This window comes from Tamandua tetradactyla, chromosome 23 (assembly GCF_023851605.1).
Source record: "Tamandua tetradactyla isolate mTamTet1 chromosome 23, mTamTet1.pri, whole genome shotgun sequence".
Lineage (NCBI taxonomy): Eukaryota > Metazoa > Chordata > Mammalia > Pilosa > Myrmecophagidae > Tamandua > Tamandua tetradactyla.
Genome location: NC_135349.1, coordinates 32,834,497 through 32,848,477, shown reverse-complemented (window position 1 = coordinate 32,848,477; position 13,981 = coordinate 32,834,497).

Below are 13,981 nucleotides of genomic sequence, written 5' to 3'. Positions count from 1 at the left end.
AGAGCTGCTTTCATCTCTTGGCTTCCCTTTGCTCTCTTCAGGTTCTGGCTTAACCTCTCATGGCAATGTCTACTGGGCACCAAGTACCTCCAAGCATCTGTGTCTCTGTTCTCCACATGTCAGCATCTGTGTCAGCTCTGCTGTGACGTTTCTCTAGGCTCTGTCATTTCTGAGGTTTCTCCAAGATGTTTCCTCTTTTAAAGGATTCTAGTATACTAATCAAGACTCACCTGGAATTGGTGGAGTCCTATCTCCTTCTAATTATACGTCACACCCGTAACTGGATGTGTCACATTGCATGGAGGTAATCTAATCATAAGCTTCCAACCTACAGCATTGGATCAGGATTAAAAGAAATAGCTGCTTCCACAAGGTTGAATCAGGATTAAATCATGGCTTTTCTGGGGTACACAACATTATCAAACCAGAACATAGCTTTTTAAAAAAAAATTATTTGACTCACAATTTTGTGGTTAGCTAATGGTTCCTCTGATCTGGCTATCCCAGCTTATCTCTGCTGAGTTTGCCTGGGTATCTTTGATCAACGTGAAGGATACCTGGTGACTGGATATTTGGGATGGCCTCGTTCCTATGTACAACATTTAGCAGACTGATTGGTCTATGGAAAGCTCATCTGAGATGCATTGGCTTCACTCTACATGTTCTCTTGTTTCAGAAGGCAAGTACAAGCTTCTTTATATGATAGAATCAAGGACTCTAAAAAAGCAGCAACAGGGGACAAGTCCCAATGTATAAGCACTTTTCAAGCTTTTGCTTATGTCCCATTTTCTGCTTTCCCATAGGCCAAAGAAAGCCACGTGGCCAAGCCCAAATTCAAGTGGTGGACTTGACCTCTTGACTCCACCTCTAGGTGGGAGATGCCATAAATTCCCATTACAAAAGGAAGTGGATAGGATGAGAGGAAATTTTGGCCAATATCGTACCTATCACACAGTCTATCAGTGGGACCATTCATGAACTTAGGAAGCATCAAATAAGACAAATGGGAAAAGAAATTGCCAGGAATATCCTGGGCTGCCCCATGGTCAGGCCACATGGGCCACCAAAGATCAGTCTTTTTGTCTTTCTGATCTAAACATGCAAAGACAAAACACCAGAGTTCAGGCTTGACCATTAACGCATAAGAGCCAACTTGAGAGCTGATGGTATAGACTCTTCAGACTGGGTAAGGACACACATCACAACTCCTTAGATGTTATTATAAATGGAACCAAATCTGGGGTACCCAACCCAATACCACCTACCAATATCTGACCCTAAAAGTCCTGAAGCCCAATATCTCAGGTCCTTGGTATTTACTTCTTTTGATGGCAGACTGTCTTGACCCACGTTGAATTCTGCCACTATCACTTCCTAGACAAGCAATACTGGCTCCAAAAGTGAATCCCAATTTCCCAAAACACCAAAGATTTTAATTTTAGAGGTCTTGCCCAAAGATCAAACCACCCTGGATTTTGTCCCATGAATCCTTGTCTCCTGGCATATGGCCTACCCAAATTAATCCAGATGTCAGGGTGAGATTAAATTTGTATTTGGATAAGAGATGCAAGGATTTCCAATTCTGTTTTCAACTGGCCACAAGGTCCAAGAGGGAAATAAATGTGTAGAGGGCAATGCCTACAAATGAAAACTCGATCACTCTGAACATTTGGTTTCATACCCCAATGTGGAACCCTACCCCGAAGGTGGGCTGCATGATGACCTCCTAGATAGTATAGGGTTGATTTAGTTGTCAATTGCTATTAACATATTATACGAAAACCTAGCTGCTTAAAACAACACACGTTTATTATTCCATAGCTTTTGTGAGTCAGGATTCAGGCACAGCTTAGGGGATGTTCTGCAGTCAAGCTGTTAGCCAGGTTGGTGATCTCCTCAAAGATTCCAATAGGAAAGGTTCAAACCATTCACGTGGTTGTAGGCAGGATTCAGTTCCTTATGGGCTGTTGAACTAAGGATCTGAGTTGATTTCTGACTCTCAGTTGAGGGCTGCCTTTAGCTCCTTGCCATATGGGTCTCTCCAACAGGGTAGCTTACGTCACCAAAATGTGCAACATAGAGAGAACATCAGCAAGACAGAAGATCCAGTCTTTTGTAACCTAATCATGGAAGTGACATCCCATCATTTTTGCTGTATTCTATTTGTTAAAAGCAAGTTACTAGGTCTACCCATACTCAAGGGAATGGGATTAAACAAGGGCATAAATATGAGGAGGGAAAATTCATTGGGAGCCATGTTAAAGCTACCTACCATATGGGTGTAAAGCATATCCTCCAAAAGACAAAATACAGGTTGGGGGCAGAGGGGGAAAGAGAAAGAGCAAGAGAGAGAAAAACCAGGATCTTCTCACTGTGACAATGAGTACCTTCAATCTTGACTTGAGATCAATCCTCCTCTTTAGAGTTGAATCAACTGTGGAAAGACCACACTATGACCATCTCTTATCTGACTGAGAGTTTCTGAGCTGGTGTGAGCAGGTAGACTGACACAATTATTCCAGATGAAAGAGACTTCCCAGATCAAAAGATTTGGGATTTGGGCTCTTCCTGAACAGAACAGAACTTGGTATTTCTTTAAACTCACCAGATTTAAGGGCCCTTCATCTCAAAACAGGAGTTTCTTTGGACTCCTAAAACATGAGCAGCATCAGATTCACGTCCCTGCCCTAGTTAAGCAGAGAAAGCCCAAAGGAGCAGAGAAACTTTAGCTGAGGAGCTTGAGAGTGTTTGAACCAGCATCATCCTCAGGAAATGCTACTTTTTGTAAGTGGACTTTTTGTAACCCCTCAGGAAAGGGGTTACAGAGGATGCTAATGAGTAAAGGGGAAATACAGTTATCCCTTCTGTGTTGTGATTTTCCCCTTCATGGTTTTGATATATCATGGTCAGCGTAAGAAATTAAATGATAATTTTGAGGGAATTTTGCAGAAGCAAAAGATGACACGCAAAGGTCAGACGATGACACGGAAAAAGTTTAAAAACTCAGAAATGCATAAAATATATGTATAGCATTGTATAATATCAACATATTTTATATTTTAATACCATAAATATACACAATTTCATTTTTGAATTTTCATATTTATTACGTATTTTTAATTCTTTCCATACAGTATTTTTACTTAACATTGACCTATGACCACTCAACCCAATTTTTACAATAAGGTAATATAAACACTCCATAAAAGAAAAAGAAAAAATTCAGACTTCTTCTTTGATACAAAGGGAGGACCAAAAAGTTTCATGCAGACTTCCCAGATCATGGGGGCACCATGCCACTAACCGTACAATGTGGTAGGGATAAACATATTTGAAAATCATGTTAAGGGGAACCTCTGATTGGGGAGAGGAAGAAGCAGAAAATGCATCCAGATTTCATCTACTATCACCTAATACCTCAAACTTGGTTTCAAGGGCGACTTGCTCATTATTGTTCTACTGTGAGAGCTAGAACTCTCAGGCAGCCTGTGACTATAGAGAAGAAAAATCAGTAGACATGGAAAGTATATTTCACTCATTCATTCAACAGATATCTCTGTAGGACCAATAACTATTCCAGGTGAGGAACAAAACAAGGTCATGTTCTCATGCAGCTGATGTTCTGGAAGGAATATATATTAAATATAGTGAATAACATGTTTACAGATAGCAATACGTGCTCTGAAGAAAACAGGCAGGATGATGGCTAGAGATTGGCAGGAGTGAGGATGTTGGGTTGTTAGCTATTAAACCAAAATGGTCAGAGAAGGCCTCCTTGAGGAGGTGACAGTTTGAAGGCAATGACAAGGAGCCAGAGCAAAGAATTCCAGGCAGAGAGAATAGCGAGGGCCAGGGCCTGAGCCCTGGACTGTCAAGGAACAGAAAATAATAGGTTCTTGTGGCTGGAGAATGGTAAGAATTGGGCAAAATGGTAGTAGATAAAGCCTGATCATGTAGGCATTTGTAAACCTTGGTGTTTAGTTCAATGGGAATCTGTTGGAGACTGTATTAGTTTACTATTGCTGCTATAACAAATTACCACAAACAGTGTGGCTTAAAACAACAAAATTTTATTAAAATTGTTTTTATATTGCTATTGACTTTTTTTAAGTTATTTATTTTTTATTTATGATACATAACCACATATAAACACAGACATTCTTATCATATGGTCATTCTGTTCTTGTTTTGTAATCAATAACTCACACTATCACCGCATAGTTGTATATTCATCATCATGATCATTTCTTAGAACATCTGCATCAATTCAGAAAAAGCAATAAAAAGAAAATAGAAAAAAATTCATACGTACCATACCCCTTACCCCTCCCTTTCACCGATCACCAGCATTTCAAACTACCAAATTTATTTTAACATTTGATCCTCCTATTATTTATTCATTTTTAATCCATGTGTTTTACTTTTCCATCGATAAGGTAGACAAAAGGAGCATCAGACACAAAGCTCTCACAACCACACAGTCACATTGCGATAGCCATATCATCATACAATTATCTTCAAGAAACATGGCCACTGGAGCACAGCTCTGCATTTTCAGGCACTTTCCTCCAGTCTCTCCATCACACCTCAACTAAACAGGTGATATCTATTTACTGCACAATAATAACCTCCAGGATAATCTCTCAACTCTGTTTGGAATCTCTCAGCCATGACACTTTATTTTGCCTCGTTTCACTCTTCCTCCTTTTGGTCGAGAAGATTTTCTCAATCCCTTGATGTTGAGTTCCCCTCATTCTAGGATTTCTGTCCCACATCGCCAGGAAGGTCCACACCCCATTTTACAGTTTTAAAGGTCAGAATTCCACACTTAGTCTACTAGGCTAAAGTCTCTGTCAGCAGGGCTGGTTCCTTCTGAAGGTTTTTGGGGAGAATCCATTTCCTTGCCTTTTCCAACTTCTGGAGGCCCCCTGTGTTCCTTGGTTCATGGCTCCCTTCCATTTTCAAGCCTCTGCTTACATTGTTGCATGTCCTTTCCTATCTCTGACCCTCCTACCTTCCTTATATTGGGCACACCTGGATAATCCACGACAATCTCTCCATATCAAGATCCTTAAATTAATCACATCTGCAAAGTCACTTTTTTGCACGTAAGGCAATATATTCTTAGGTTCCAGGGATCGGACGTGGACATCTTTGGGAAGCTTTTATTCTATCTACCACAGAGATTTTAAGCAAATGGTTGACATGATCTGATTTATATGGCAGAACGTGTGTTGTAGGGACAAGAAGGAGAGCAGGAATATCAATTGGGAGGACGCTGCAATAATGCAGGAGGGGGTAGGAAGCAGAGTTATGGTTTACTTTGATTACTGCCGTTTTTGGTAGAGATGAGAGAAATGACACAGAGAATATTTAACTCTGACTAGTTCTCTAACTCCCAACTGAACACTTTTTCAACCATCCCAACCTCAGTCTTTTCAGAAACTGTCTGAGCTTGTGTGACTTTCTTGAAGAGAAGAGGCCTGGGCTGAAAGTAAAAGCAGGATAAGGTTAGGGGTTTTTGCAATGGTGAGGCAACCTGGAGTAGTTGGTTGAATAATGGCTACCCATAAATATCAAGTCTTAATCCCTGGAACTTGTATATGATACCATATTTGGAGAAACAATCTTTGTAGGTGTCCTTAAATTGAGGATCTTGATGAGGCAATTACTCTGGATTGCCCTAAATGCCATGACAGATATCTGCATAAGAGAGAAGCAAAAGGAGATAACACAGACACACACAGGAACAGGCTATGTGACAATGGAGCAGAGAGAGATGTAGCCACAAGCCAAGGAATGCCAAGAGCGGCCAGAAGCTAGAAGAGGCAAAGAACAGAATCTCCCCCCTAGAACCTCCAGAGGGAGTGAAGTCCTACCAACACTTTGATTAAGGCTCTATGATCTCTAGAACTGTGAGGGAATAAATTTCTGTTGGGTTAAGCCACCCAGTTTGGGGTAATTTGTTACAGCAGCTCTAGGAAACTAATACTCCTAGTGTGGGTCAGATCATACATAGCCTAGAGCCTGACCCATCTGCTAGTAGATTGACCAAGCATGGATTCTGAAACCAAGCCTCCTAACCTGGGAGGTGTTTACAGTCCAACATGGAACCCCATTCCCAATCTTCCAAGGAAACAAGATGAGGGAAAACTGAGGGGGTAACTCTGACAGTTAAAGGACCCCGGTGTCTCTAAGCCCCTTCCCCATTGGTGCTGTCCTCACCAGCTGGTATCAGGAGAATGATACCCTCTCTGTGGGTGCAGCCCTACTGTGGGGCCCCTGAAGGCGACCATTGCTCTGTATGGTTCAGGCCTGGGTACAGCTCAGCTTCCCCTCCCAATACGCCTACCTGGGGTTGGCTCAAACTCCTTTTTGTCTGATGCTACAGAGTGGTGGAAAGCTACAGAGAATGGACAAAACTCGCAGACCATCTGTTCATCTTCTGTGTTTTGTGAATTTATTTTCAAATGTTAAGCATTTGATAGCAGTTGTCAGGCATCGTCTCCAAACGTTCCGTTTTGGTAAAGACATTCTCTTAAAAATCCATGAGAACCACTCACAGATCAGTGATTCTCCAGGGCTTGCAGTAGGGGATGAGTTTTATTTTGAAACAACATCTTCAAATATTATCATATAATTTTATAGCTGGAAAAATAAAATAAGATTTTTTGTTTCTATGATACAGACTTCAGGAAGGAAAACTTGATAAAATCTTGCTAGAAGGGCTGTGCAGAAAATGGAGGATTATCACAATCAAGAAAGAATCACAAGCTCTCAGGGTGGGGGCAGGGGCTTATTGGAATCTCCTGGTTATGGTGAGAGTTTTATGTTTACCTAAAAGTGATGTGGGCTAAAACAATGTGTCATCTTTATGGCAATTCTTAGCACATTTGTCAAGTAAATAGATTTCATAGTTACAGCCATTTGCACCTTTGGTTGTCAGAGAGGAGCAGAATGGACCAATCTCTGGGAATGGGCTTTGTCCTCTGTGCTGTGTGGCTCAGGGGCTGAGCCAGCGATGGCTCCAGGAAGGGAGAGACTCTTACTCCAAGTTCATTGCCCTCCTGCAAGAGCTCATGTTACAGGTAGGACTGTCCTTGGGCGTCAAAGATGGACTTGGGAATGCTGAGAGTAAAGGGGAAATTAGTCAGCTAACTCTCCAAATCATGACTTTAGGAACTCCCTTGGCAAACTTGATGATGAGAACTGAGGATCAACTGACACCCTGGAATGTGTTCTCACTCCATTCATACAACTGCAGAAAACTTTACCTTGGTCAAGAATTAAATGTTTACTCTGGAGGATAGTATAGTGGTGAGAACCCAGACTCTGAATGAAATGTTCAACTCCCAGTTCCACTTCCTACCAGCCACATACTCTTCCTGTTCTTAAAATGGGACATAATGTTACATCTCCTTTAGGATTGTCTGGAGATTGAATGAAACAGAACCCGGTGCACAGTATGTTTTGTGGAAATTTTAGCTATTATTTGCACTATTAAAGGAGTCAGCCGAGTAAGACAAATGCATGAAACATTCCAGGGGTGAAAAGCTAGGAGTGTAGGGCAGGCCACGGTGGTTCAGCAGGCAGAGTTCTCGCCTGCCATGCTGGAGACTGGGGTTTGATTTTCGATGCTGTCCATGCAAAAAAAATAGAAGTGTTGTGAACTATGGTGACTACAAAGTACTTGTCTTACCCAAAGTGAGCAGCCATTGAGGTATTCCCACCAAGTGGCAGCCTGTAAGAATGCAGGCTCAACAATGCCATATTTTTCCATCCTTCAAGAGCAGCTGAAAATCTAGATTTTTATGCAAAATGTCATCATTTAAAAATATTGGCCACTAATTCTAATTTTTTGAAATTCTAGACTGGGCAAATAAAATATGTCCAATGGACATATCTGTCAGACAAGCTATGTGCTTGAAACCTGATTAATAGGCTCACACTTCAACTCTTTTAAGGGAATCTTTATAATATTTTGAGGTATCCATTTGCACAATATATTGAGACATTATTGTTTATAATATAATCATTTAGCATTAACAATGTGTCAAGCCCTAGAGCTTTTCAATAACTCAATTTTCACAACAACCCTATGAGGTAGGTTTTGCTACTTTTACCATTTTATAATTGAGGAAACGGAAACTCAAGACAAAACAACTAGTAGGTGGTAGAGCCAGACTTTGAAAACAAGCATCCTTAAAAATTTTTATTCTGAATCACATAAAATTTAAAAACCCAAGGAAATGTTAGCATGGTTAGGATTGTCACCAAAATGTGCATTCAGAAGGTTATGCTTTGCTGCATGATTTTGAGATTAGTAGGGCTACAAGACAGCCCAACCAACAAGAATTGTGTAAAGACTTGTCAGGCATGCACATGCATACTGGGTTGTTTTTGTGCACAGTAGTCAGTAGTTGCCACTCCACCATCGCTGAAGTTCACAAGGCACTATATTAAATACACAGATGATGGCTAACACAGTGTATTTATCATGTGCCATTCACTTTTCTAAACACTCAATAAATATTAATTTACTAATGCCAGTGAGACAGACTACTATATCCACCATCCCCATTTTATGCAGAAACCAAGCCATACAGAAGTAGAGTCATTTATCAAATTTCATTCAACCATTAACAGGGGCAGGATTTGAATCCAGGCAGTCCAGTTCCCGAGTTTGTGCGCTAATTAGTACACTTTGTTCATCAACAATTGAGAACATGAATTACCTATGCTTATACCCGTTGGGAAACTGCCTGTGAGCAAGAGAGGACACAAGAAAGAGATTTTGAATCAAGTTACAGAAAAAAACTGAAGCTTTGGGAGGAAATGCAATTTGCTTTATAGTAATAATGACAATAGTTTTACTGAGTTATTACTGTGTGCCTATCAATGTTAAATGCGTTTTTGCCTTATATAAACACCAGGAGCTGGATGCTATTATTGTACCCATTTTGCAGATAAGAAAGTTAAGTCCTAGAGAAGCCAAGATCACACAGTTAATAAGGGGCCAAGCCACAGTTTGAACCCAAATCTATCAAACCTTAAAGCCTGTGTACTTAAGCCCTACATTAAAATGTTCAGGAGCTTGCTTCTTTCAGAATGACTTCTACTAAAGGAAGTGGAAAAATTGGGAATAGGGACTGCTTGCTACTCAGTAATAGAGTAGACTTCCAGGAAGTTTCCAAAGAGAACTTCACATGATCAGGCAGTGTCTGAGAGGGTGGCTTGGTCTGGGATTTGGGATAGAGCTTCACAATGGCGTCTCTGTTCAGCTAACACCCTACAGGCCCCAGCCCTCAGATATTCTGACCCTGAAATGAGAAGACCAAGTACCTTTCCCCTCCCTCTGTAACTGTCAGGCAGGGGTTGGCTGTCCTTCTTCCTGGAACCCAACACCTGCATTAATATTGAAATTGCATATTGGATACTCTCGGGGTTACAAAACCCACCTCAAACTGGACTAATTAAAAGAACAGATAATTTATTTGTTTAGACAATAAAAAGGGCCTAGGGCTGTTCTGGCTTCAGGCACAAATGGATCCAGAAATGCACACGATATCAGAAAGATGTCCCTCCCCATCTCTGTCATTTTCTCTATGGCTTCAATTTCTTGGTGACATGCAGAAGCCCCAAACACTATCCCCAAAGCTTAGCAAAATCAGTGGCAAGAAAATTTATCTTTTTCAGTAGTTCCAATAAAATTTCTTGGAGTGAGTTCCACTGGCTTGACTTGAATATCCATCTCTGACTTATTTGTCTTAGCTGGAGGATAAATACCAGATTTTGCAAGCCTGGAGTAGGGTGGGGGTAAAAGACAATCCTCTTCAATCACTTTGGGGCTGGCTGTTTTCCTAGAGGAAAATGGTGGTGTGTTTAAAACGAAAGAAAGGGGAATGAGTTCTGGGTAGACAAAACAACAGGCACCTTCTACAAGCTCAGCCTAAATAGCCAACATCTCCTGGATGCTAAGGTCATAAGGAGGGTTCTGTATGGTCCTCGAAGTGTTTGCCTACACACTCAGTGAAGTTTCTCAAGACCTCTGAAACCTATGAGAAAAGCAACAAACTTCTTTGCTGACATGTATAATGGACATTTCCCCTTCCGGAGAGACAGCACCAGTATCCCTTTGTGAAACTATCCAGCCCTCATTCATTGTGGTTCAGATGGACCTAACCCCACCCAAAACTTCAAGCATGAGGCTATTTTACGGCTCTGGTCATAGTAATTGATCATGTGATTTGATTCCAGCCAATTAGAGTCATGCCTTTGGTTTAGAAGAAAAAAAAACAATTGTGAAAGAAAGGTTCAGGTACTTTCAACAGGGATTTGTGAGAAGGTAGGTTGTTGGCTGGGAGATGCTGGCATCCATTTTGTCACAGCAAGGATAAGCCTTCTCAAAAATGGGGCAGCAGAGAGGAAAACAGAGCTGATTTTGAGTTTAAGCCCCTGGATCCAACCATACAAAAGCTATAATTCTCAGATATTTGAGCCAATCAATCTTTTTTTTTTTTAAATTAAGCCAATTTAAAGTGGATTTTCTGTCACTTTCAACAGAAAAATTCCTGATTATACGTGGATTTAAACACCAGCTCTGCCATTTATAAACTGTGTCATTTTGGGTAAGTCAGTCAACCCCTCTGGTCCTGAGGTGCCTTCTCCCAGGATAGTAATTGAGGTTATAGCTGTTTAATAGTTAACACGGTTCTAGAACACAGTGTGTGCTTAAGTCCTAGAGATGTCAAGATGTAAGTTTTACTGGCACATTAGAGCAGGAAAAGCACAAAGCAAGTAGAGTGTAAACCAAACTTGAACGTCTATAGAGGCCAAGAAGATACTTAATGTAGATGAGGAAAGAAGGAAGGATGGACAAAGATAATGGGAAGTTATGGGGATAACTGGAGGGTAAATGCTCAAAATATTAGAACTTAAACTCTGTGAGCGAGAAGTAAAGTATGATGGCTGCTAGTGCACAATCTGCAAAGAAACGAAAGCTTGAATGTTTCAGGTGAGACTACAGCTGGGGGTCATGAGGCAAAGCTGCCTAATTCCCAGTGCTCCCATGAATTCGAGTTCTAGAACCAAGAAGCTCCCATCCTTTTCCCCACCTCCACACCTTGCCTCTCCACAAACAAGAGAATCCAAGGTCCTTTAAAACTAAGGCTCTCCTTTAATTTCAAACCTAACATGACCACTCTTTATTTTTAATCTTCCCTTTCCCTAGTCTATGCCTTCAAGCAGCTTTTCTGCAGAGAGAATGTTTGCGCCCACACTGGCAGATCTGAGTCCCTGGCCCTGCGCCGGCTGAGATGGGGCTGTTGCCATGCCCACCCACCCCAGCAGCCTGGAATCCAGCCTTTGGAGGGGCTTGTTTGATAGCTGTATGAACTATGAGGAGAGTGGAGTTCAAGTACCTGACTCAGGTGAGGGCAAAGTGCCCTCCACTCTTGCTTACTTTTGAAATGAGGATGCCTCTTGTCTTGTTGAAGCATCTGTGTTTAGTAAAGGACTTAGGAGGAGAATTGGGGCTTACAGTAATTATTTCTGTACATTGAATGCTCATTGCCAGCACTCTTCATATATTTCTAAAATGAAAGCTCAGGAAGCTTACTTAAGGAACTTGCCTAAAGTCACAAGGCTAGTAAGTGACAGAGCCGGAATTTGAACCTAGATCATTATAAATCCAGAGTTATCATTTAATCAATATGCTATAAGGCCTACCAGGAGAGAGAATGCATTGATGAGCTGGCATGAACATTCTGGACTATTTGACAATTGTATCTACTATTGCTAATTAAGGAAACATTCTGACCTACACATCAGTTTTCTCTCAATTGAATTAGTATAGTGGTCTTAAAATATGTCCACAAATTCATTGACATCCTTCCCATCAAGAGGTAGAGACTGATTCCCCTTCTCTTGAATATGGGCTGGGCCTCCAACCAATAAAATGTGGTGGAACAAATGCAGTGTGTGATTTATGAGGCTAAGTTAGAAAAAGCAACAGTATTTCCACCTTGGACACCTACTTTTGCAACCATGTTGTGAGGAAGCCCAGGCAACACAGAGGTCATGCATATGAGTTCCAGATGATGACCCTTCTGAGGTCCCTGCCATCAGCCAGGATCAACTACAAGACATTTGAGTAAGGAAGTCTTTCTTCAAAGAGTAAGGAAGTCTTACTGCAAATATGGGAGAGATGCTGAGCAAGAACTACCCACTTGATCCCAATTAATTCCAAGAACTGTGAGAGATAATAATAATAAATGATTGTTTGGTAGAATGAATTATGTACCCCAGTTTGTATATGTTCTCAATTTTAATCCTCATCCCTGTGGATATGAATCTATTATAAATAGGACCTCTTGAAGATGTTATTTTAGTTATCATGTGGCTCAACTGAATGAAAATTGGCCTTAAACCACATTATTGGAGTCTTTTATAAGCAGAAGAAATTTGGACAGTTTGAGAAAGCCATGAGGAGGAGCTTAGAGTCAAGGGAACCCAGAAGAGAAAGGAGAAGCCATTGCTATGTAATGCAAGGCAGGGATACAAGCAAAGGAATTCCAAGGATCACCAGCAGCCAGCACCAGAATATATGCAGGTATTTGGGAGAAAGCATTGTTTTACCGATGCCCCACTTTTGGCCTTCCTCACCTCAAAACCATGAGCCAATAATTTCCCATTGTTTAAGCCAACTCATTGAGTGTTATTTGTCATAGCAGCCTGGAAAACCAAGACAATTGTCCTTAAGAATAGTTAGTATGAATTAGTCTCTGTGAGAATGATCCACCCTCGGGGCCAGGCCCTGGACCTTGCATGCAAAAAAGGGCTGCTTAACTTACATATGGTCTCCAAACTGAATGGACTCCAATCCTACAAAGCCTTGTCTATGAAGTTCTCCACCTACCTCTCAGACGGTGTTTTCAAATTTAAATAATCGGGATGATGATGATAATAATGAATTTTGCTAATGTTTCTTGAGAGTTGTGTTAGTTAGATTCAGTTGTCAACTTGGCCAGGTGAGCATACCTAGTCTTGTTGCTGCAGACATAAACCAGCGATACGTGAACCTCATCTGTTGCCAATTACATCTGCAGTCAGCTAGGAGGCGTGTCTGCTGCAATGAGTGATGTTTGACTTAATTGGCTGGTGCTTAAATGAGAGATTGCAACGTAGCACTGCTAAGCAGCTCGGCATTCCTCATCTCAGCACTAGCAGCTCAGCCCAGGCCTTTGGAGATGCAGAAAGAAGTCACCCCGGGGAAAGTTGTTGGAACCCAGGGGCCTAGAGAGAAGACCAGCAGAGACCATCTTGTGCCTTCCACGTAAGAAAGAACCTCAGTGGAAAGTTAGCTGCCTTTCCTCTGAAGAACCAACAAAATAAATCCCCTTTTATTAAAAGCCAATCCATCTCTGGTGTGTTGCATTCTGGCAGCTAGCAAACTAGAACAAGAGTTTTCTGCATGTCATACAGAACATTAAGGGCTTTTACCTACACTCTTTCATGTTTGCTCAAAGCAACCCTGTGTTCTTATTCTTTCAGGGTTGGAGCTGAGCTCAAGGTGTTAAATTTCTCAAAGCACGCAGCTAGGATTCAGTAGGGCTAGAGTTTTCATTGTTTCAACAAACTTTAATTGAGTTCCTACCATGTGCCTTATCTGTGCCTGGAGATAGTGTGGAAAACAAGACAGATCAGAACTTTGCTCTCAGTGGTAGATCGAATTATGGATCCCAACAAAAGGCCTGTTCTTAATCTTATTCTGCATCCCTGTGGCTAGGAACCCATTGTAAAAATGACCTTTGGAAGATGCTATTTTTAGTTAAGTCAAGGCCCACCTGAATCAGGGTAGACCTTAATCTGAATTCCTGGAAGCCCTTTTAAGCAGAAGAAATTTGGATTCAGAGAAGGTCACAGGAAGAAGCTGGAAGTCAGCAGAAACTGGAGAGCAGCTACGAGGAGAAAAAGGCTGCCA